Raw genomic sequence first — 25,851 nt, 5'->3', positions numbered from 1 at the left:
CATCGTAGACCCTGAGGGGCCAAAGAAAGATTAAAAAAAAGCAGCGTATCAGCATGGTCTTTGTTTCTTATTTGTACACAGAAAGTTTATTTTATTTAAACATGGTCCAGCAGATTTTCACTTAGCACATTTATCTCATAGCCTTGCAAACTTACTAAGAACATATTTGCAATGATTTATCTATTTTGCAATGGCTGTATTTTTATGACAATTGTGTTTTGTCATGTTTGAGCAGTTTTATGGGTAGCACTTATTTTTAGATGCAGTCAAGCCTGGTTAATCCACCAGGATTTATCTGGCTGTCTCTCTGTCTAGCACATTTAGCTGGTAACCGATCCCACATCTTATGGGTATCACTGATGAGCCAGTTCTGGAGTTTTTTCTTAATCTGACTAGAATGACTCTTTCTAAATTGATTGGATTAATCAGGTATAGCGTTATTTAAATTACACTTAGAGATTAAGAATTATTTGATGAATAACCACATTAAAAGCATCCCTATAATGGAAGCATCTCAAATAATTATTTTACCTTTGATCTGCACATACAAACGAGACCTTCAAGGAGCTTTCATGGTGTTTTGTTTAAAATACCACAAAGACAGAAGTAGAAAGACGTAGACAGAATTCATGCAGTTAAGTGTTTCTCGTGCTAATACACGCTGCAGCGTCACCTCCTCTTTCATAGAGACAGAACTGAAATGCCTCCTGTAAGAACTGCCCAGGCTGTAGAGTTTCGTCTTGAATAACAGCTAAGAAAAAGCAAGTAGCTATGAAAAAGTTTCATTACGTAGATCCTTGTGTTGCTACCTGCTCACAGCTGAGGTGTCCGGATGTCACAAAAGGGGGATTTTCGTTCTGTCTTCTCTCCGAGCTGAATCAGTTCCCATTTTCAATTTTCACTTGCAGTTGTTCCTCTGTGTAGCTTACTTGGGGGACACTGGAGAAGCTGCATTCATGGAGTAAAAAGCGGGGAATAAGTTATTTAGCAGTTCTCCTTTGGAGGCTGCTTCCATGTAGGAGGCACTACAAAAGAGGTGGTCTCCCAGCAGAGGACAAAACCACTATGAAAGAGCAGAGAGGTTTGAAAGTGGTGTGGAGAGTAGCGTGGATTAACCTGTGTAGCACAGGAAGGGAACCTGCTGGCATGGGGACTAAGTGTTCTGGTGATCAGTGGATTGAAAGAGAGGCTGTATCCAAAGAACTTACCAAGATAAGAACTCCAAGTTCTACTGTAGTTTTTTAGTTTACACCTGAAAGGCCTCTGTACATGATACCTGTTGCTGTTCCCATTGAATAGCTGAACCTAGCAATGCTCAGTAACTGAGCTAGTGCCTTTCTTATATTTTTTTATTTATTTTTTTTTAATTTGTAAGAAAGTAAATTTTGAGCTTGAGTGTCCATTTGAATCTTAATGTTTCAGCAAAATACTTAGTGGAGCTCTACTCTAGAGTCAGTTGGATTCTGCAGCTTCTGTCACTGCAGTCTGATACTTTCAAGGCTATGACAACTCCAGAATGATTCATTATCAAACTTGAATTTGTAGGTAAAGAGTAGCTCCAGAGAGCTGTGGGAGTTTGACCAAAGTTCTACTTCCTTCTTAGAACCCCTGCATTTGTGTAGATTTATTACTGTTTGGTAATAACCATTTGAGGAGCGTATCTGGCATTTATGTTGCTTAAGGAAAATTAGGTGGCTGGGGGCAATAAGGAATTCAAGGAGTGGCTCTGATAGCAAAAATGTTTGTCTTAACAAACTATGTATCGGTAAATAGTGCCCCTCTCTGCCAGGATCTGTATTTCACTTCAACATCTCAAGCATGTTATCCTAGTTTTCCTCTCTCTGGCAGCTCAACCAGAGCTGTCACATCACAAACAACTTTTTTCTTAATATACACATCTGGCGTTGGCAGTTGGAGCAACTTCATAAGAGCACATGATCATCATTCATTACAAGATTAAAAAGTACCCCATGGCATCATTGATGTTTTTTAACTTTGATCTTTTGCAGTTGTGATTCATCTCAGTTATAAAACTTCCCTTTAAAGGAACACAACTGATGACTTATTAGAACCTTCATTCTAAGGAGCGTAAACATAAAATTATGCACATCTTTACAAAATGTCATTTACTCTGTTGCCAGCTTATCATTTTAAGACATGACATCATGCTTTAGATCGTGAATTTGTAAGGCTTGTTTATAGGCAAGGCACCCTGACCTTCTCTTGGCAAGTTGACTTGAGTGAGCGAACGCTGCGAGATTCCCAGCAGCAGTAGGAGTAGCAGCAATGCCATGACAGATATCACAGTCATTTAGAGCCTCACTTCAAGGGTGCTGAACAGTCGTGGCATGCAGGGACTCCGGTTGGTGTTTTGGATGCTCAGCACTTCAGAAAGTTGGGTTCTTAAATGTAAGTGCCATTTAGTCGTATTAAACATCTGCTTGTAGAAGCTTGCTGCCTTGCCTCTCTGTTATTATTTTAAAATATTTTAATAGAGACAGTGATGCCAGGTTGCTCTGTTAGGAAAACTTGCCCATTGCTATATGAGAAAAGGTCTTCTGATGATTTTTTTTCTTAGAAAAGATTTATTTAATTTTACTTAAATCTCTTCCAGTCTATCTAGATTACTATCCAGGGACATCTACTGTGTTGCACAGTCTCTGTGCTGTACTGAGGCAGAGTATTGCACTCTGAGTGATGGAGTCTAGAGACAGGGTTGTATAAGATCTTTGGGAATCATTAGGAAATCCTGCAGATATTTTTCTCTCCTCATATCCAGGATAAAACCTCTGCCATATGCACATCTTAGCCAACAGAGCTGCCTTCCAGCTGGGAGGGCTGAAAGAAGTTTTCCGGAGAAGTTGTCATGAGGTCATAACTGACGGACAGATAGCCAGAGATTACTGTAAAGGAAGTAAAGGAAGAAAAAAACCAGAACAAAAAGCCACCTAAAATCTTTACCTAAGACACCCTTTAATGCCTTTGTCTTACCTCATTACAACCACAGAAATAATGATTTGCCCTTCCATAGTGAATAGGAGACACATCCTCCTTTCTGTCTGTTTTTGGGGCAAACCCAGCCAGGAGGGAAATCATGAGGAAGGAGGGAGGAGAAGTCTATATTTTTATATTTTGCCTGACTCCCAAAGGCTTTAGCTCATCTCTGATTAAAGGTAGGCTCTAAAGTCACCCACCCCAATTTTCTTTATCAGTGTGAATGGAAAAGTGCTTCTGAGCTTTGAGCTGAAGCGTTTCAGGGGAGAAAACTGCTCTGTTTCATTCAGCTCTCGAATATTTCTCTGCTGCCACAGCTTGCAAGGTGCACACGTGATGAAAGGTATGAGCAAACACCACATCGCCTTTTTGTCTGTGCACGCTGCGGAAGGCAGCAAAAGCCAGCCAGGGGTTCTGCTCAGCCTCTGCATTAACTGTTTGCCTGACCCGGCTTATAAAACGCAGATAAGTGATTGAGATTTTTGAGATTCCTCGACTTAAAACCATAACAGTTTTTAGGAAGTTCTCCCTCTTTTCTTTCAAAGGCAGAGTGGGTGGAGGGAGAAGTCTGGGGCGGCGGGGGTGGGGCTGGAGGACGCTTACACAGCGAGTAAAAGCTGCTTTGGAGGGGTTTTTTTGACTTTTCTTTTTTTCTTCTTTTTTTTTCTCTTTTTTTTTTTCCTTTTCTTGCTTTTTTCTCTTTTTTTTTTTTCTTTTTTTTTTTTTTTTTTTTTGTTGACTGCCTGTCAGGAGCTGGGCTGGTGGCCAAGCAGGAAATGACACATCGAGAGGCATTTGTGTTGTGCAACATTTTGTGGAACTGATGCAAGGATACATTGTCTGTTTACGCATTCCTCTGCTAACAGCCTGCATGGCAGTAATTTTATTCAGGGACACATGGCATGCTACAGCAAGGAGCTCGAGCCCTAACATCTCTTTATGCAGAATTATCACAGCAGTTAAAACAGGCTGTGTTGTTCCCCGTTTTGAATATTCTCTGGCTTGCCTTCAAAAACCACTGTACCAGCCCCCCCCCTTCCTTCCCAAGAATATATTGGTTTGACTGTGGGTTTTTTGCACTGTGGTAATTTGGGGCAGTGCAGAGAGAGTTTGCAGAACAAGAGGAAATTTTAGAGGCAGGTCCCTACTTCACGCATCTACTTCAAATGTAAACGGAACCGTGCAGTTTTTTTGGGCAATGCGCTGCAGACGCTGAGGGCGTCAGTTTGCATCTGCATGTGGTTTGGCACGAGGAGGTTTTTAATTAAAGTCAACGCTAAATACCCTGAGATACGATGAACGAGTCCTGGGGTTTCATCCAAACCGAAGTTAGAAAATCTGTGGCTTGCGCTGGTGTCTTTCAGAGTGACAGATCTCTGCTGAGACCGGCTGGGTTAGCCTGGATTTATCCCGGCGGCTGTGGGAGCAGGGGAAGGCAGAGTGGGCGGTTTGGGGTTTGCAAGTTGCTCTAAATGACTTTGTAAAGATAATGTATGTGTTATAATGCTCTTTTGTAAGAAATGAGGCAAAATGTGCCAAAGAAATGTCCAGCAGGGCCATGCTACGAGGTTTAGGTTCTTTTCTGTGACCATCATTAGTGAATTAGAGAATGAACAACAGTCCACTGCCAGGCTGGGACCTGACCTCCTGTGCTCAGGTCCCCAGTAAGGACGTGTAGTGTTTCTGTTTCCAATGGTACAACACCAGGTCCTTATTGCAGTGTAAAATGCAAGTCATCATATTTTCACTCACCGTCGTTTGCTGCTGGTTTATTTTTTGCAAATGTATAATTTCACAAAACCGTTCTAGCTTGGACTGGAGCTCCTGAGCATTCCCAGAGGCTGTAAGCAACTGGTATGATGATTCAGGTGTTCCCCATCAAAGGTGACAGACATTGCATATGCCAGTGGTTTAGGTTTACTTTTGAGATGAGTGTGTAACCCGCAGAGCAGAGTTCCTTAAGGTTACCTCAACCAGTAGTGAGGCACTGGCATAGGTTGCCCACAGAAGCTGAGGGTGCCCCATCCTTGGAAGAGTTCAAGGCCAGGCTTGGACAGGGCTCTGGGCAAGCTGGTTTAGTGGAAGGTGTCCCTGCCCTTGACAGGGAGGTTGGAACTAAAGGGTCTTTAAGGTCCCTTCCAATGCAAACCATTCTATTATTCTATAATTCTATGAATCTACAATGCATGCTGCTGTAACAAGGAGATCAAGGGGCTGTTGGAATGGAACCTGCATCCCAAGGAACAGTCAGTTCTTGTTTGTTCCACCGTGGCTAGAGAGGGGTTCATGCATAAAATCTCATTGTCTGAGGAACAGACTGTGAGCCAAAATAATTTCTTTTCTGGTGATTGTGACTTTTTTTCTGCTGGTGTAGTGCCTGGAGTGAGACAAAAGTGGAACCTACTTAGTTCACTCATGGCTTGAATTCATACACTGCAGTTCTGAAATCTCAGCGTTGTGGTCTCTCCATGGGAGGACACTGCTGCTCAGGGAGGTGACAGAGTGACCATATTATTCACTGTTATGGTGAGGAGATTATGTAAAACAAATGCCCAAGTCTGAGCATAAAACCATTCCCCAAGATGTCCTCACCAATAGTAATGCAGTCTTGGTTTGTATTTGTCAACAGAACATTGTCTCCATCCCACTGTAGAGGGAACACTTGCTTCCAAGCAATCTATCCCTGGTACATTTGGCATCTAAATTGGCCATCACAGTGACTTTTTTATATTGCAGCTATTGCTGTTTGTATTCAAAGTATCTCTCAAAGCTACAAATAAAATCAGGGCCCCTCTACGTAGCTGCTTAGTTGTATAAGAGACTTTTTATAGCTTATAGTCTCTATTCAAAATACAGATGGAGAAAGGGGTTATGACCAAACAAATGAAGTAACAGTGGAAGTGAGTTCATTCTGTATCTCCATAGGGCATGACTAAGAGGAAAGGAAAACTATTTCACAGGATCACAGAACCAACTAGTTGGAAAAGACCTCTGAGATCATTGAGTCCAGCCTATGACTAAACACCAGCATGTCAGCTAGACCATGGCACTAAGTGCCACATCCAGTCTTCTTAAACACCTCCAGGGACGGTGACTTTTTATAAGTCTGTGACTCTACTCCATGTGGGTACTGTGGAGGAAGATGATATAGAAAAAAGGCATTAGAGTAGGTTTTCCCAAACTGTTTTGTTCCATACTTTTCTCCCAAGAGAACTCTTGGACAGTGTCACTTTCAAAATGCATTTAGCTTGTTGCTACTAATAAATATAAGGATGTTTTTTCTCACACTGTAGTGTAGCACCTCTTATGCCTCTCCCTCTACTTTCCAAAGTGGGTTGGGGAATAGGGAACAGGGCGAATATATTTGGGAGATGTTGCATCAGGGTAGTGTAAGTGGAGTAGTTATGTAGTACTTTGCTGTGAATCTCAAAGTTTAAAGTTTTTATAAAATTTATTTTTATTCTCTGTATAAACTGCTTTCTCCACTGAAACATGGTCATCCCAGACGTGAAACACAGATGCTGATTTAACCAGACAAGGAATGCAGAAGAGGAAATGAGGATGAATATCATACTTAATTGAAACTTCAGGGGAAGAAACTTAGTAATGATCTCATGCTGCAGTACGTTTGGGACACCGGAAACCTTACTCTTATGAAGAACTGGGTTCCTCAGTGCATGTGTCTGCTCAGATCCCCCGTTACATATCTCACCTACAGTAGACCAGCTTGCTCAGCACAGTGGTGGTTCACTGTTGGCTGAGGGTGGCTTTCAGGTCTCCAAAAATTAGACTTGTAGGGTAGGTTTCCTCTGAAGGGAATGAAGAGACGCAGGCCCTTGCAGAGAGTGATTCATATGTCAAAGCTTGTCTTAGAGTGCTGTGCTTAGAAGTGCCCTTTGGAGCTCTCATCCCTTTCCATTGGTAGTAAATGGAGGCTAGATGACTAGCCTAGACTAGGCACCCTGTTTTTGAGATGGCTGGAATCAGATGAGATTATGAGATATTATAGTCCTAAAGTATACCTAATGAATGCTGTGAAGCTCAGACAGCTCCAGCTGTAAGGCAGGAGCCTGGGTAGTGACAGCAGTGCAGTCACAGGTACCAGGAGCTCAGCATGGGGTGAAACCCACCGTTCACCCAACTTCTTGGGTGGGGGCTTTGTCATGGGTTGAACTGTGGACAGTCCCTGCTGCTTTTCTGGCAATGTAAGGAATCGTTTAAAACTGACTTTGAAGTGTCTCTAGAGCTGCCATGAGTGCAATACACACATACCTTGAAAACGATGCTATCTACTAAGGCATCATTATCACCTCCTGCAGGATTTGGGTAGTCAGGTACTGCTCAGGCCCTACTCATCTTGTGTGAACTGCTGAGATTAAAACTCGGGTTATTTAGCTGTAGGCAAGGTATTCAGTAAGGTTCTCACACTAACTAAAATATTGCAGCTGCATAAGAAACAATACAAAGGTGGTAGTAGACTTTATAGGTATTGCCTAAAGGTGAAGAATATTGGGAAACACATTTAAAGATTTTCCTAACACTGGGAAATACTCCATGATTCCAGTGTTTCTGCTTCACAACAGAACGTATTAATTGTTCCTTCCTTATTCAAACTGAACATGCTGCCCTTTCTCCTGTGGTTCTGAGATGTAATCTTTCCCACAGCGTGGGAAGACAAACCCTTTTACCTCATTATTGTTGGTGTAAATATTTGTTGCTTCCATCCCTCTTCAAACTCTCCTATTGCATTTTGTGAACTTTACTCCCACTTCATAATGCCCTGATTCTTTAGTAGCCCTGCTCATTTAAATTCAGGGTTCCAAAGGAGGTATTAATCAGGGTGCTTACAAGTGTAGAATCTGCTTCCCGCCTGTCTGTAATACATGTGAGTAATACCAATTAGTTGTCTGCTTCCTTAAATCTTCATACACTTTCTCATTCTTGCATTCCTGCAGAAGTAGACATGGCCTTCGGTGTCATGTGCAGAGGCACTTCATGGTGTTTTGTTTCATAGCTCTTAGAGCTCAACAGGAAAATCATCACCTCTGAACACCACAGGAGTGTGCTTCAACTAATGATGAGTCCAGCTCTGGCATTTGTAGTTTAATTTGCTAGAACTAGGGATCTATCTCATTATATTCCAGAATATCACGTCGTGAGACACGTAGGCAATTATATACAGCAGTTTCACAGTGGTGCATCATCCTCTTGGAAAGGAGCAGGCACATTCAGGCATTGTTGTAGTCCCAGATCCGTGTTTGTTCAAATATGTTAAATGCTAGATTAGATTTGCAAAGAAGCCAAATTTTCATAGAATCTATGAAAATGATTCTATGAAATGATTCTATGAAAATTGGGATTCTTTGCATATCTAGTCTAGGATTTAACATATTTTAAATGATTGTTTCAAAAGGGATCAGAAATACAGAGATGACACATTGAAAAGGGATGGTACTTACGATGGTACTTGAGTGCTGTGTCCAATTCTGGGCCCCTCAGTTCAGGAAAGATGTGGAGGTGCTGGAGCAAGTCCAGAGAACAGCAACAAGGCTGGTGAAGGGACTCGAGCACAAGTCCTATGAGGAGAGGCTGAGGGAGCTGGGGTTGTTTAGTCTGGAGAAGAGGAGGCTCAGGGGAGACCTCATCACTCTCTACAACTTCTTGAAAGGAGGTTGTAGCCAGGTGGGGGTTGATCTCTTCTCCCAGGCAACTATCAGCAAGACAAGAGGGCTTGGTCTTAAGCTGTGCCAGGGGAGGTTTAGGTTAGATATTAGGAAGAAATTCTTTACAGAGAGGGTAATCAGGCACTGGAATGGGCTGCCCAGGGAAGTGGTGGATTCTTTGTCCCTAGAGGTTTTTAAGATGAGACTGGATTTGGCACTTAATGCCATGGTCTAGTAACCACGGCGGTAGTGGATCAAGGGTTGGACTTGATGATCTCAGAGGTCCCTTCCAACCTGTCTGATTCTATGAATCTATGGTTATTTGTGGTGTTTTGAAAATTCAAATGTGTGTTTCTCAGTAGTATGGAAGCTGGAAAGGAATAGAGACCTGGAAACACAATACAGGGTTGCTGTGTGATACAAACCACTGGTTAACAGTACAGAGGGAATTACACATGGAATAGTTTTGAGGGCTTTTTTGCATGTGTACATATGTAATCAAGGACCCAGATTCAGATTCTTATATGACAATATGCTTCAATTAATTAAATTGATATAGTGAATTTGTAAAGCACTGTAGACATATGAAGTACAATAGAGTTGGTTCTGCATTTCTAGGATACCAATTAAATGAAGAATAATTTAATTTAATAATTTAGTTTTTTGTTTTTTGGGCCTCTTATCACCACAGACTAGATTTGTGGAACAGACTTTTTTCTTTTACACTCGACACTTTTTGGCTTTGATGATCTGGGTTGTGGGTCCACTCCCACTTTTGGTCTTTTTTGATGTTGTAAAACCAGAGCTGCAGTAAAATCATCATCTCTGCAGATGGAAGTATTGACTACAGAAAAGGGCTCTGCAGTAGAACTGTAAATTATTCGGTGTTTCAATTCATCAGCTAAGCAGTCCAAATGAAAATCTTTTGTAAAGGGACATATGGCTAACATTTTCAGAGCCACAGGGTGGATTGACTGTCCTTAAGTGTAGCTGCTTAAAAGCTTCATATAGTGTCTCAATGAGTCATCCCTGGCCCAATGTGCTCAAGAGAGAGAGTCAGAAGGTGGTTTATCTCACTCTAAGCATCTACAAGTGTCAGTGGGGGTGAGTGGTGGAGAACACTGACTGCAGAGGGGATGCGGAACAGCCTGGAACACAGAGGTGGCACTTGTTGCCATGCTGGTACATATGTCAGCTTTAAACAAACTATCTGACTTACCAGCAACTGCAGCTCCGAAATACTTCTTTATATTAATTTTTATTGTTATTTAAGCATTTTAAAATTGCCTGCTTTCTCAACAGCCACATTGAAGGGCTGCTCTCTGAAGTGCATTATGATTTGGGGTGTTGGTGAACCCCTCCTCGTTAGACATCACTGTGTGATCTTTTATGTTTTCCTCTTCAGTGCCTGTTTGGTTAAAACTCTCAGGCACTCGGTGCAGAAATGTCTGTCCTGCTTTAAAAGGTCCTTCCCCACGGCCATGGCCTTGTTAGTGTTCTCCCCCAAAAGCTGTGTCCCCTGCAGCTCAGCAGCCGTCGGGCTTTTATACGTGATCCTCATCAGCTTCACGGCGGAGTCAGACAGTTTAATTAGCCTTTTTCTTCTGCTGTGGAAGAGTGAGCCCAGGGTATGTCTGTGAGTGCTGTGAAGGAGTCTCACCCAGCTGTATTCGTTGCCCGCGGTATGGCACAAAGGAATAAGCATCCCTGGGAATTGGGGCAGCAAAATTACAGCACAGGGATACTCAGACTCAGTGTTTAGGTAGGGTCTGTGCTTTGCATGTGTCCAGACTTACTGATCTATGTTATTAGTTTCACTCTTCTTCATATTTGTTATTCCTGAAAGATGGCAGCAAAAGAGAAGCCTGATAGCGGTTGGCTTGTAGAGATTGTCTTTAATGTAGGCGAGAGCAGGAAGGGCTTGGTGCTTCCAAAATCCAGATAACAGTAACTACTCTTTAGTCCCAGCACAAACATGAAGAAGTTTTTTGGGAAGCGTGTTTACGTGCTTGTGGGATGCAAAGTAAACCTCACTAACTACATACATGCCATGCAAATTAAATGAGAACTGTTTTTCTCTGATAACTTGGTGTAAAAGGGAATAAACAGTAGACATAAGGTATGTGACAAGGGGATACTTACACATGAGATAAATAATAACTTGTTGACATAAAGTAGATAGATTTTTTTTTATTAAAGAGCAGATACCTCTAACTCCAGGTCTTACTTTGTGCATATGCCACAAACAAAAATTACAGTAGGAAAAGTCCATGTCTGAGCACTCAGTATTGGGACATGCCAATGGTTTATCAGTGTGGCTTTAATTCATACCTGTTGTGTGTTTGTGAGATAAAAAGAGTGGGATGCTCTTTTTCATCCTGTGGGATGGAGCACACCCACTTGCTCTTATTCTTCACACGGTAAATATGATCTGTGAACACTGTGTTTTAAGCAACTTAACTATAGTCACTACAAAAAATCATGTGGCAGAAGCATAAATCTGTGGGCCAACCATCAGTTACCTTTGCCAAGCTGTAATCAAAGCTTTTAGCTGATAAAATTTAAGGAATTTCCATTTGATGAAAATCCATTTCTCAAAGTTTTATAATTTTACTAAATCTGGATAGATTTCCATAGAGATTCTGATAATAAAAAAAAAAAAAGCTAACCTGCTGAGCCAAGTTTCAAATCTCCACTCCAAAACTGAGCGACAAAAAAGCTCCTTCAAGAAAAGATTGCCAAAAATGTTTTTTGAGGTGCTACGTTTTCCCTGAGCTAACTCATTTCCAGGAACATCTGAGCCATTTTGGTTGAAATTGAAGAAATGTGTTCCATACTCATGAAAGAAAAAATGGAACTCAAACAGTCAAAAGTTCAGTAAAGTTGGGAACACAAAATTGGATCTTGTAATGGGAAATGTTGGGTAACTGGAATGATAGGCTGTCCTACCAGCTCCAACTCTAACATATTTAATCTGACATGTTGTTAATTTGCATTGAAAAGTAATCCATGAGGTTCAATGCAGATTCTGCATAGGAAATTAGTTGGCAGCTGGCAGGGTCTCCTCATGGAGACATCAACAGGTCGAGTCTCCAGTGACCAACAGGTGATGAGTGAGGTGCCATCTCCAACAGCCCAGGAGAGCACGGTGTGGCTCTGTCTGTGCTCCAGGGACAGGGTGGAGAAGGCAACAACCTTTGGAGAAGATGAAACCTGGGCCACCGCAGCTGGCAGGGCCTCTGGAGGCATTGTGGGTTAGAAAGCAGCGTGCCCCCAGGCACCAGCGTTTGGCAGGGCTCTGCATCCCCACCCTCAGCCTCTTCAGAGAGGTAATTTGGGGTACTTACACTTCAACCGAATTGGCACAGTCCACATGGGCATTGCAGGCTGTAACACACACACACAGGGAGTGAGCCTGGAGAGGTTTGGGCTGTAGATTGGGACTCCTCGGTGTGCCTGCAGTGAGGAGCCTCCTCACTGCCAGCCCTCCTGCACCTCAGTGCCCCTGTGAGAGAGCCAGTCAGGGCAATGCTGCTGCTGAAAAAGGAGTATTTTTAGGCAAAACCTCTCTGGTGTTTAGGAACCACAACCACGGGAAATAAACATTGATAAAACCTCCCCAAACTGTGCCCTAAAAGCTCCCTAGGTTGGCTCTGCATGGCTGCCTAAGTCCCCTTCAGCTCAGGTGAGAGACAGCCCCAGCCTGTGCCCAAGCACCATCTGAGCCTTGTGGTGGGCACAGTCCAGACCCAGTCTCATTGCTGAGGTGCAGCTGGAGTCACTGAGGTGTGGACATGTGGAGAAAGGTTCTTCAGTCTCCCAAAAGCCTCCTGGGGAGGGTGCAGAGCTATGTAAAATCTGGGAGAAATGACCAGCCATTCAGCAAAAATAGGCTGGGTGATGTGTGCACCCAGAGGTACTGTCTGGGGGGAGGTTGGGTACTCTGATGTCAGCCAGTGAAAAAACACTTACTTGTTGTTACCTACTCCTCTTTGGTATGAATCAGAGCTGCTGAAGAATCATAGGATCATAGAATCATTTAAATTGGAAAAGACTCCTAAGATCATCAAGTCTAATCATTAACCCAACCCTTCCAGGTCCACCCCCAAACCGTGTCCCCAAGTGCCATATCCATATGTTTTTTGAACACTTCCAGGGACAGTGATTTCACCACTTTCCTAGGCATCCTGTTTCAGTGCTTGACCCAAGATGATGGGTCCATTTAAAACCAGCAACCAAAGTTTTAATATGTTTGTAAACTGAAGGGGCTGATCGGAAGCAGGCAGTTTTGCAAGTTATACCTGAGATGTGCTTCTGCACAGAAATCTTTCCCTTCTTCTCTGCAAAACACACACTCTCTAATTTGAAGCTGCCTCCAGAAATGGGGATGCAGGGAGTGTTCTCTCTGTCAAGCCTTTTGCCATTCACTGGAACGGGGCTCAGGGATGAGCATTCCGCTGCCTGGATTTTTTTTTAAGTTGAACCAAACTTTTTTTGCAGACAGATCTGAGTTCTGGACAAAAGGCACCTTCACAGTCAATTTTATTCCCCTCACTGCTGCAGCTTCACAAGCTTTTCCTCATGTCTTTTACTCTCACGGTGTTCCCATCTCTGGGAGCCAAACAGCTTGAGAGCTGAAAGAGAAGTGTTGTCAGGAGGGTGATTAAACCAGGGATTGATGCAGCTGGGAGCCAGGGTTCAGTCACCTCCCTGGGCCTCTGCGTTAGTGTTATGTCAGACACAGTAGCTTTACCATGTGCCGCAAGTTTATGCGTTTTTTATTGTCTGATGCTGCCAGAAAACATTGACCCCGCAGTGGCTGGGCTGTGTGAGCGCTCGGTGGTGCAGGGCAGCGACTCTGCAGGCTTCTTACTTTCCCTCTTTAATTTGTCACTTATGGGTCATATCTTTTTACGTTTACATTTTTAAATTAGTTCAGTGTGCCCCGAGCTTCGGTTCCAGAATCCACGCTGAAAACTCCCCGATTTTATGAGTTCTTAGAAAAAAATTCCAAAATCCCCTTGCTTAACTGATGTTCAGTGTGCAGAACAACTTAAAGTTATGGGAAGGCTTCGCGTTTTTATAAGGACATGAGTTTGGGGAGAGGTTAGATTTTAGGGCTGATATGCAGCATGGAACAATTGTGTCTATTTGGTCATCTTTTCAAAGAGGAAAGTGAAATTTGGCCCAAAATTTAAAAGAAATAAATATTTTTGGCATAAAACCCACACTGGTCAAAATAAAATGGTTTCTCCAACAAGAATTCCATTAAATGTAAAGCCAGACTCAGCAAATGCTTGAGATCTCCCATATGGACTGAAAAACATTTTTACATTGGAGCACAGTACACTGGTTTTGGAGTGCATTTGAGACTGCTCCTGTTTTGGAAGCCTGCTCAGGGCTTGTTGGAATGATGATTTAGACCGTATATAGCAAAAAGCAATGTTAGTATATCTGGACCATCAGCATAAAGGCTCTTTGTTAGAAGAAAAATTTCTTTTTAAGGAGAACAAAACACTCCTAACCTTTGCCAGTGTTCTATCCTTTAATCCTCATGTCAGGAAATTTTGAAGACCAGCTCTGTGTGGCCACATGAGTAAGGCAGGGGTGTAGGAGGGTGGTTCAGTGGCTGACAGATTTGGACGTGGGTCTTCCAGGTCTGTCATCTGTCTCTGACGTCTTTATGACGTTAGCGCTTTTGAAAATCCCTCTAAGCAGATATCCAAACTTACTGATGTCAGTGGAAATTGGGTACCTCTTTCCCTTGGCCTCAGTTCTTCGTGTGAAGTATGAATGGTGACACTCCAGGAATGACACAAATATGGAAAGATGGTGAAGATCAAGGGGTTTGTTTACTCAAGTTCTGTTTTTTTAAGGCATATTCCCACCCAAGGTATATCACAGTATGAGTCAGAAAGCTTCACTTTTGTAAATGGAAACATCTTTATAAATGTATTTTTCACTTCATAGATGGGAAGAAAGGTTGTTTTTTTTCCTATCCTGTTAGCTTTACCATCCCACCATACATTGCTGCTCCAAATTGCTGTGTCAGAACAACATAGTTGTCTTAGGTTCCAGATCCCATATTCCTTCAACTCCTTGAAGGTATTGCTGGAGGTAAAGGTGGCTTATAGTAGTGAGCCTGTCATTAAATCAGCCCTTACTCAGAGTTAAATACCTGGTGCTCGTTTCAGAGAATGGCAGGTACCAACCTTCTTAGGAGCTTTACAACCCAGAGAGATGAAAACCAGACAAGATAGAAGGTCTGGAAAGCTGAAACTCCTGATTCTTTTCACATTTATTTTGCACCACTGACTGTTGAATGACTGCAGTCAGGTGCACGAGCTTTTATCAGCTTTTATCCCCTGGCTTTGGGAAGCGAATCAGCCCCTTTTGTACAGCCGAGGGGAGGAAGCTCCGCAGCCGGTGCGGTTGCCTCGGCGCGCGTGTGTCTTGAGGGGTGGGGAAGGCAGCCATCCTTAACCAAACATTTGCAACCTGCTGTTTTAGCTGGAATAGGAAAACCAGCCTGACAAGAACGAACGGCTTCGCCAAGCGACATTTAGGGGAGGTTGGTGGGATTTTAAACAAATCTCCTTAAGCAAGCATGAAAACAAGCTATTTAGCGCTCATTAATGTCTCAGGTTAAACTCTTGAATAATTTGTCATGGTTAGGCTCTTTTGGTTTCGTTGCTGTTTTTCTAGTGACTAACGAGATGACAGCTACACATGCTTCTTGGTATGCCACTGTTCACAATAGAGTTTAAAGTTGTGTATTTGTTATTGATGTCATTAAAGTGATGGATTTGAGCTTGGTTTCTGAGGCAGTCGACTGGGTGGTTGGGACTAATTTCTAGCAATGGTTTTGGAGGTTGAAACCAAAGTGTGTATAAAAGGAAATGTTTCTTCTTTTAAGCAAATAATTTGAACCCAGATGAATGAAATTTAAGCAAGTGGGCATCAACTCTGAGTTAATTTTGACATAGTTGTCTGGAAATCATCACCAATTAAAATATTTTTATGAGCTCGAATGTAGTATTGTCTTTTGGTGCTTATGTAAGAGAGGAACAAACTGCTTGTTTAACCCCAGCCTTGAGACTACTGGCCAGAATATCTGACTGAAGTCATTGCCATATGGAGCTAGGAGGGCATGGACCTTGGCAAACCTCACTTTGGGGAGGAAGGCAATTTCCCTACCTGAACTGAAAAAATTCATCAGTTCAAGCAGATCACTTGCGCCATGCAGAAGTTATTGTGAGTCTTGGATGTACAAAGAGGGCAGAAGCAGCTCTGGGGGCCAGGAATCCTAGTTCAGAGTAAAAATTAATTGCCTGGATTATCATAATCAGGTTTTTTCATGTGGTGCTCCAGACTGAATAACTAGTGAGATAGTTCCTTCATTTGTACGCACACCTTTCACACCTGCACATAAAGAAAACCTTTGATATAAAATGCTTAATGGAACAGCAAGATGAGTAGGTGCAGAATTAAAAGGATACACATCACGCTGAGATATCTTTATATCTTCTAAGACTCCACATATGTAAAGTAATAATGAATACCCTGCCTGATGGGGAGGAGCACTCTCTGCAGTTTGAATTTGGCCTTTTCATGAGAGCACCATTGTTTTTCCTGGTTTTCATGTTGCAAAGAGAGTTGAAATGTTGGAGACTTGAATAAATGTCTGTTGCTGTACTTCCAACCACAGTCTTACTTACTCAATGAGACAGACTTTTAACATTTAAATTTTTCTCATTGGTGTTCTATTGAGTTTTTTGCATTTTCTTTTATTATGCTATTTGCCTACATATGCATATATGTACATCATTGCACAACATGCCTGTGAAACAGCCTGTCACTAGTTCTTGTTGTCCATTCCATGAGTATCATCATTCCCGTGCAATAGTGTGCTTCTATTATTCAGACTCCAAACACTGTAGATAGATGTTCAAATATTTCAACACAAACAAAACTGTTTCAGAATCATTATAGCTTTGGTATGTGCACATGAAATTTGCCCTACTGTGAAGTGTTAACACTAGACCTGTGGACCACTTCAGCCTGCAAGAATGTAGAGCTGAAATTGCACTTAATTTCAGCTTCCAGTTGAGTTCATACTGAGAAAATTTCAAGGCTTAGTTACATGATCGAGTTATAGGGGATGTCTGTGTCCATGTCAGCTGAGCCACAGCAGCTGCCTGGTAGGTGTTCTTGACTCCCCATAAATGTAAGTTGATTTGATTTAGCTTAGCCCTCAATAAAACAGGCTTGAGATAATTTGAATCACTGCACACTCACCACAGAGAGCACATGTACAGATGGTCACCATCCAGGTTCAGGACATGGTAACCCATTCAACCCCAGGAGGTGGCTGTGTATCTGTATGGTCCTGTACTGGCAATTGTCAAGCCAATTTACATCCTGTTTTAAAAATTACCTGTTGAATCCCCTTAATCCCTGGGTTTGTTGTTTGCATAAGACCAGTTCTGTTAGTTCGCTCTAGAGTCCACAAGCACTGTTGTTCACAGAGAAGGGCATTTTGGGGGACTCATTCAAAGCAGAAATTATTTTATTTCTCAGCCTGGTCAAGGTGAGACTTCTTTAGAGAGACTTTGACAGGTATTTTAGACCCTAGATTTTACCAGTCTTGACTTCTTAGATATTCTGGATATGGAAAAATAGCTTGCATTGTTACCTTTACTTCGTAATTCCTGAAATACTGCAATACATCCTGCTGTATAGTAATATTTAGTATATACCAACCAAGAGCTGATTTAAGAAATTTGCTTTTAAATCCCCTGTGGCCTCCTTGGCTTGCTGAGTAGGGTGAAGTTGCAACACTTCTCCAGGACATAGGCAACGAGCAGGATTGTGAGCTCTGTGCAAGTGAGACAGCACAGTGTGTGAGGGCAGATTATGAGCCAGACTTTGACTTTTGGTGTGAATGAGAACTCAAATAGTTGCTTCAGCTCGGAGTGAGTTATCTAAACTTGTACCTCCAATTTTATAACAACATATCCTTCAGCTGCTCTTCCTTAACATGTTATGACTCTCCTCAGACAAGGGATTTGAGAAAGTGGTGAGTTTGGGGCTTCCACTTAGAATCACAGAATGGTCTGGGTTGGAAGGGACCTTAAAGATCATCTAGTTCCAACCCCACTACCATGGGCTTTCTGCACTTTCTGCAGCCCCTTTGAACATGCAGAATTTCCAGTTCCTTGACTTACAATCCTTGAAACAGTTCCTACTCTGTGTCTGCAGTGGTCTAGCAAGTGGTGTCTGTCCTTGTAATGACTTTTGGTGTCCCTAATGAGATTTGGTTCTTATTATATGTAAATTTGGGCAGTCCATGGATGTTCAGAAACATCCATGTCCATGGGGAAACTCCCAGCTTTTCCTGTGGATTAAGATAAGATGTTCGTAAGGGAGGAAAAAGAGAAATAGGTAGTCAGCTCCTTCCCAAACTCAGGTGGACTTTGCATTCAGGATTTCTCGTGGCCATGTCCAGTGGGGGAACTTACTGCAAATATAACAGGAAAAGAAGAGGGTGTCAAGGTGGAGACATCTGCCCCAAGTGCCTTAGAGTCCCTGAAGGTCTCCAGGGAAATTGGAAAATTTTTGAGCCCTGTAGACCAGCATGACAGTAAATCCATGCAGGGAGGGAGGCTCGTGGCTTTGCCTTTCACCTCCTCTAGCAGGAGAAATCCCAGGGGCTGGGGGAGCTGAGGGCTCCTTGGGTGTTCTCTTCCAGCCGTGGCTGCACTGTCTGTGGAGAGCACCACTCCCCACTGCTCTTCTAATCAGCATCACACCATTCCCCAGTGCTCCTCTAATCAGCATCAGTCAAAATGAGCTGGCTTAGCAGAGGCCTGCTCCAAATCAGCAGTAGCTGTGGTCGAAGATGAGTGATAAGGAGCAGGGAAAGGTCAGGCTTGGATAACCCTGTCAGATAGCACAGCTGCAGCCTGGAGAAGCCACGTGAACATCGTGTTGGACTTGTTACCCCCCCTGCCCCCCCGTGCTGATGGAATATCCAAGCTGTGGGATGGATAGCAGGGACTGTGGAGTGGACACTGACCAGGTTTCCATTAAACATCTTGCTGAGATTGGCTTCTGCTTTGGGAATGGAAAGTGAGCTCCAAAAAAGTCAGTTCCCATTAGCTGAGCACCTAAGCAAGATTTATTTTTTTAAAGCATTATTTAAAAATTTATAGAGTTTGTTAGGCAAAAAAAAATTTCAGTCTGAGTGAGCTCTACAACAGTGTCAGAAATCCCTGAAAACAGAGGCTTTTCCTGGAAATGTTGACAGTGTACTGGCCATAAACCTGCTGCTGCAAGACCTAGTTGGTCATTTCTCCCTTAAGGGGGAAAAATAATTGAGATCTATTAGAGGGCAGAAAGCCTCCAGGCTGTTTTAATCTGAAATTCTGCAGCCTGACATTAATGAGAAAAGCTTTTTTTTTTTTTTTTGCCAGTTTTTGGCCACTTCATTTCTACATTACAGACAGTAATAAATCATCAAGTTGTTTGTGAAAAGTTTGGCTCGATGCATTTCTAAATGTAAGGTACCAGTGCAGTCGCTGTGAAATCCCATTTCACTGTGGCTCACAGTATTGCAATGACCTTTGTTGTTGTCTTTTGTAATTAATAACTTCATTTCCTGTCACTTCTCCACACTGCCTGTATAAATATTTCTGAAATGCAGCCTCTCATATTTGCTAACTTCGTAGTTCAGTAGCAACAGTGAACACATGGAAGTAATTTGGGATGCCAGGTGTGTTCCTCCCTGTGTTACTGTCCAACACCTCTCCTGTTTGTCAAAATGGTGTAGAAAAGCTCAGGTAGAAGAGAAAAGCTGTGGAAATGGTGAATTTTCTCCTACTGCTCCACGCATGTTGGCCAGGGTGCAACCGTGAAGAGTACCTGGTACAGCCAAGAAGTAACTAACTTCTCTACATCCCCATCTCTAAAGGCTTACAGTTCACAGAGAAGCAGAGAAAATTACTAGAATTGTAATTTTTGAGAAAGTAGACTTAAATGTCTAGTGCTGTTATTGTTAGCATGATGGGAGGAGGTAAGAGCACCCAAAAATACATATGCAGCAAATACTAAGAAAAAGAGGGAAAATTAAGATGAATGAAAGACATTCAAGAAGCAATGCTGCTGATCTCTGTTTCTTTGTTTTCTGGAGGAAGCTGCTAGAAAATAGAGGAAGACAAAAAAATGGATTAGGTTTGTAAGGAATCACCTGTGGGAAAAGGCGGGGAAAGGAACATACAAATATTATTTAATTGTGCTGCTAGCTGAGAAATTGTTTCTCTCTTGGCTGATCTGCTAAAAGCCAAGGGTCCAGCATGTTTTGAATGATCATATTGATCCCATCGATTTAAATTCAGTCATTTCTAAGACATGGGACAGAGCATAACATAGAGCACTCTGGAACCTGCTAATAAACTCTGAGCAGTGCTGATGCCAAGGCAACAATGTCTAACAAGCCCATCATTTCAGGATTAGTTGGTGAAATGTCCCATTAAATCATTATTTTCAGTGCTGGCAATTTCCTGTAGACCTCAGTACAAGGCAGATGGACACCTTTCCCTTCTTGAGAGGATTTTGGCTCTCTGAGAGAATTACCATTAATTTTGGAATCTTATGAGTCACTTAGGAAGAAATTCTTTACCTGGGAGGGTAGTGAGGCACTGGACTAGAGGAGTTGTGGATGCTCCATCCCTGGATAGTTCAAGGTCAGGCTGGGGCTTTGATCAACATGGTCTAGTGGAAGGAGTCCCTGCCCACAGCAGGAGTTTTGTAATGAGATGATCCTGAAGGTCCCTTCCAACCCCAATCATTCCATGATTCTGTGTCTTTAACACAGTTTCTTCCTAGTCTGACATGGCCAAGACAGCCCAAACCTCCATATAGTAATCAGGTATTCAGGCATCTGCTGAATTCACACATCCAGTGTGTTCAAGTAGGGGGAAAAAGCTTTACAGGTTCCATCTTAAAGAAGTTGGATGAGTGGAAATCCCCATCAAGATAAGGATCCAGCAGTCTGTGCCATTTCTCAAAAGACTGAGGGAACACTGGCTTCGGGGTGTGGCACAAAGCTCAGTCTGTTATCACTTGTGGTCAGAGACCTCATTGTACTTTCACCAGCATGTTCATGTTGGGCTTGGAATGCCAGCCAGTACAACCATACATGGGGGAGTTTTCATGGCTGCTTCATGTGATTGGCACATTTGCTCTGACTGCTGAGATCCTGAATTTTGTGCAAAGTCCCCAGATTACTTGATGTGATTCATTGGCCAGGACAACAATTCTCGCTGGTGGTTTTTAAGTCACTGGTGGTTTTTTGTTTATTTTGCCAAACTAAGATTGAATTCCTCTAGATAGTGATGATCCTGCCTATAGAGCAGGTTTCTGTGCAGGTTTGGTCTGACTTGTCTATGTCAGACTGGGAGAAAGGGTACAAAATCCGTTAACTCATAATACTCCAAAATTAATGAGTAAAGCTTTTGGAGAGCTAAAATCATCTCAAGGAAAAAGATGACATTTCATAGAATGGCTTGGGTTGGAAGGGACCTTTTTTGGCTAAATGGTTTCAGTGCTGGGCTGTGTCTTGATAAACCAGGTTGCATCTTTGAACTTTCATTTCAACTGCCAGAAAGTTAAATCAATTTATAGGGTGAATCAGTGTTTGAGTGAAGTTTTCCTGTCCTCCTCTTTTTTTTTTTTTTTTTGGTCCTTCTTTAAAACCTCAAAACCACGATGGGTAATTCCCCCAAGATCCACTTTAGACGTTTGTGGTGTGTAGCGTGAAGAGTAGGTGCAGCTGGCCAAACCCCGGCACTCTTATCCTTGAGAACATTTTTCTCCTGTTTTGGCGAATAGCATCAGCTGCCGCCCCTCTCCACACAAAACCAAAGGCCAACTGGAATACCTGTATCAGCCTAAATCTTGCTTCTCTTGAAGTGGGAGTTTTGCCATAAACTCAGAGGAGAGCTGGATCCAGCCATTCCTGCTGGGTGTAACTTTTGTCTCCAGTTGCCACTGCTCAGTTGACAGCAATTCTTCTGCTACGGAGCCGAGAGACCTTATCAAGCATGAAAAACTGACAAGTAGTGTTTAACCACAACGATCACCACAGGAAACGTTGGCCTGAAATTTCAGTTTTGTTTTGAAAACAGAAGATTTAGGGGAGAGAGAGCATTGTTAAATCCAGCTTGGATCAAAGTACATCCACAGCTTTTTTTCGTGTGCCACAGAAAGACAGTGCTGCCGCTGACATCTTCAGTGTTTCTTTGCTGTGTTGAAAAGGCTCAGTCAGAGCATTTTGCTCAATTGTGGGACCTAGAAAGTCTGTGAACTTAACAAACCAACCTTATTTGGTTGCATTAGTAAGGGCAGTTTGATAATGGCCAGTACACTTCTGTAATTTTATCAGAGGTGCAATAGCTTTGTAGGAAGGTGTATTGACTCTGGTGGACAAAAAGCTGGACATGAGCCAACGGTGTGTGCTCACAGCCCAGAAAGCCAACATGCCCTGGGGAGGAGGGGGCAGCAGGTCCAGGAAGGGGATTCTGCCTCTGTACTTTGCTCTTTTGAGGCACCACCTGGAGTGCTGCATCCAGCTCTGGGGGCCACACCATAAGAAGGACATTGACCTGTTGGAGCAGGTCAGAGGGCTGAAGCGCATTTTCTACGAGGACAGGATGAGAGAGTTGGGATGGTTCAGCCTGGAGAAGAGAAGATGCCAGGGAGACCTCACTGCAACCTTCCAGCAGTTAAAGGGCGTTTATAAAAAAGAGAGAGAGTACTTTTTACACGGGCAGATAGTGATAGGACAAGGGGGCATGGTTTTAAACTAAGAGGGAGGAAATTTAGATGAGATGTTAGGGAGAAATTCTTTACTCAGAGGATAGTGAGACACTGGCACAAGTTGCCCATAGAAATTGTGGATGCCTTATCCCTGGAAGTGTTCGAGGCCAGGTTGAATGGTGCTTTGAGAAACCTGGTGTAGTGGAAGGTGTCACTGATCATGGCAGGGGGTTGGAACTGGATGATCTTTAAGGTCCCTTCCAACCCAAACCATTCTATGATTCTACGACTCCACAGCCAGGAGGGGGGATTTTTGAGTGCTGTCTTCCACTGACTTGAAAGGGGAGAAAATTCTCTAGAGCTTAGAAGGAAAAGGGATAAAATCTGTGTGTGTGGGGGGGGAAGCAGAGAGGAGGCTGCCCTCCATATGGCACCATTAGGAGCTGAGCACAAAACCTTTGCCCCTCTGTAACAGTGTCCTGTGCCCGTCCTGCCTACAGAAACCTGAGGTGGTTGCCGGCGCTGAGCCGAAGAACTGAGAAATGGATTTTACTATTTACATTACCATAATTTATCTGTACCATAATGTTGAAATTGCCACTAGAAAAAGATTAGAACCATGTTTCCTGCTGAGTTTCCTCGCTGCTCAGGCCACACACATGCAGCGTGTGCCATTAACCGTTGCAGAGCTCCTGTGCCCGGCAGAGGAAGGTGCTCCTGCAGTAGCCTCCAGCTGCGCCAAGATTTGCAAACCATCAAGAAAGCAACCCCCTGCACCACTTGGTTGTGCCCTTTGGTTTGCTGCTGGTTTATACCTGATTTCTGATCTGTTCTCATGGTCCTAGTTACTTTTTCTTTACATTTGCCTTTTTAATCTGAAGAAATCAGCATTTTACGCTGTGAAAAAATCCTCCAGTCCTGTGGAAAACTTCTTCCCCTTTCCTCACCCCCTTGCTGCCTAGAATTGTGTCTTTCTGACACCATAGACAGATTGGCACACTAAAAGTATGTGTGTGCTTTCTTCTGATTTAATTGGATTTGCTCGTCTGAAATGTAGTATGTTTGCTAATTCCATAAACGAGCTACTGTAACTAAAATCAGACACAGTCGCCCAACAAAAAAAAAAAAGCCAGATTGCATTTTAGTCCAAAAAGGACATTTCCATGCTTTAAGGGTGGTCTCCCTTCTACCTTTAAAATATTCTTTAATCACTGTGTGTCTTGGTTAACATCTCTGTTTTTACAGTGTTCCTGTAGTTTACATTTGGAGTTAGATAGGTGATGTTTTAATACTTGTTTTATTGTTTCGAGTCAAAGCAATTTCATTTTCCCTGGATTCTTTACTCACTGCTGATTGAAAGACTGGAATTTTTATACTGCAATCTTGCTTACAGTTGAGGGGAAAGATCTGAAGCCCAGAGTGGCTCTGAAAAAAAGTTCTTAGCAAAGAATCCACGTTGTGCTCATAGCACAACCCAACACTGAAATTTAAAGCTGTGTTTCCATTTCCTTGTGCTTAATTTGGGGCTCCCATTTGTGCTTACGGCCTGTGCTGTTTCAGGGGCAAATGTGGGAGGTAAAATAATTGCATAGGAAACCTCAGCAAGGGGAGAGGTTTCCCCTCTGTAGAGATACGGTTGAGGCTCTGCTGTATTCTGGAGGTTTCAATCACAGTTTTGCTGTCTACCAACTGAAGGAATTCATGCAGTAGTCAAGGCAAGCCTTATGCAACGTGACAGGTGCTAATCTTCCAGGAAATTCATCCTACATCCCACCCATTAAGGGAATTTTATGTAAAAATGGTTTAATGTCTCTTTAAAGGTGTCAGCAGGCATGCGAGGACCACACAGCTTGGGTTCCACTGCAAGTAATGGAGTGAAATTGTCTGCATAATTATTTTGGTTGGATTGAGAATCTGCAGCCCTCTCTTGCTGCAGGAAATAAACCTCTGTTAAAACCATATGGCAGAATTCTCAGAAGAGATGTGAGTACAGGGCCACTTCTCTTTCACATCTCTAGGCAGAGCTGGAGAAAGTTGTAATGTTTGTGCATAATTAATCCTTCTTTTTCCTTGTGAGCAGACGTGAAAATGTCATTTTTAGCATGTGCGAGGGTGCTGGTGTGTTTGTTTGCATACACACACACACATACTCTTGCTTTCAGTGTACTGAAGCAGCAAGAAATGGGGCTGGCTCAGAACAAAATTAGAGCCAAGGAAGGAATGTACCGTCATGTGTACACAGCAAACCTGCATAACGGAGAAATGCCATCAGAATGATTTATGCTTAAATTCGGGATAAGCAACGGGACTTTCAGAAACTACAGCCAATGGAAATAATGTTACCTGGCTTTAAATGAGACCACTTAACGCGCACGCAAAGTAAAATGCAAAGGGCAGGTTTTAATTACAGTGCACCTTGAAGCACAAGTCTGATGAGAAGCAGCTGAGGGAGCTGGGGGGTGTTTAGCCTGGAAAAAAGGGGGCTCGGGGGGGACCTTACTACTCTCTTAAACTACCTGAAAAGAGGTTGTAGCCAGGTGGGGGTTGGTCTCTTCTCCCAAGTAACAAGCAACAGGACAAAAGGAAACAGCCTCAAGTTGTGCCAGGGGAGGTTTAGGTTGGATATTAGGAAAAATTTCTTCACTGACAGAGTGGTCAAGTACTCAAACAGGCTGCTTGTGGAGGTGGTTGAATCACCATCTCTGGAACTCTTCAAAAGCTTGTGGATGTGATGCTTAGGGATATGGTTTAGCAGTGGGCTTGGCAGTGCTGGGTTTATGGTTGGACTTGATGATCTTAGAGGTCTTTTCCAATCTTAATGATTCTGTGACTCTATGGTTCATCCTTCCCCCTACCGTGTTACCTCTTGCCTCTCTTCCAGGTGAGTGTGGGGTTACTTGGTCTGGCATGATGGGGGATATGTTACATTTTGGAAATGCAGTGGTACTTCTGATCCTGCCGTGCTGCAGGATTGTGGTCCCGTGCCCAGGTTGCTGTGGGCAGAGCCCAGGTCGTTGTGCTCAGGATACTCCCAGCAGCCATCAGGAGCTGGGTACCCATCCCTGCCTGGTGGGGCGAGAGGGAGGCTAGACCATTCTAGAAGGAGGCTTTGACCATTCTTTCATGTTGTGATTTTTGTGAAAGCTGAGAAGAAAACATCCAAATACTAAATACCAAGGTGTGAAAACCTCAGGGCTTGGTGGAGGTACAGTTGTCTTAACTGTAAAGTGAGTGAGCTGTGACCTTCACTTTAAATTCACCAACCACAGAGTGGATCTGCTTATTTTAGTGAAGATTTACACCACAATCAACAATAAAGCAAGAAACATTATCAGAACATCAGCAAACAGTAATATCAGCCGTTCTCAGACACTAT

At 42.9% G+C, this 25,851-nt stretch overlaps 1 protein-coding gene across 2 annotated transcripts in view; it reads left to right on the top strand.

The window, feature by feature from the left end:
* The window catches only part of RUNX2 (RUNX family transcription factor 2), a 162,899-nt gene that overhangs the window by 14,602 nt on the left and 122,446 nt on the right, over positions 1 to 25,851 (top strand). The gene's annotated exons all lie outside the window — the stretch shown is intronic.

Source organism: Pipra filicauda, unplaced genomic scaffold, assembly GCF_003945595.2.
Source record: "Pipra filicauda isolate LSUMZ 115617 unplaced genomic scaffold, ASM394559v2 scaffold54_size4384275_pilon, whole genome shotgun sequence".
NCBI classification, from domain to species: Eukaryota; Metazoa; Chordata; class Aves; order Passeriformes; family Pipridae; genus Pipra; species Pipra filicauda.
Note: the sequence above shows the minus strand (reverse complement) of the source record. Positions and strands in the feature narration are given on the sequence as shown.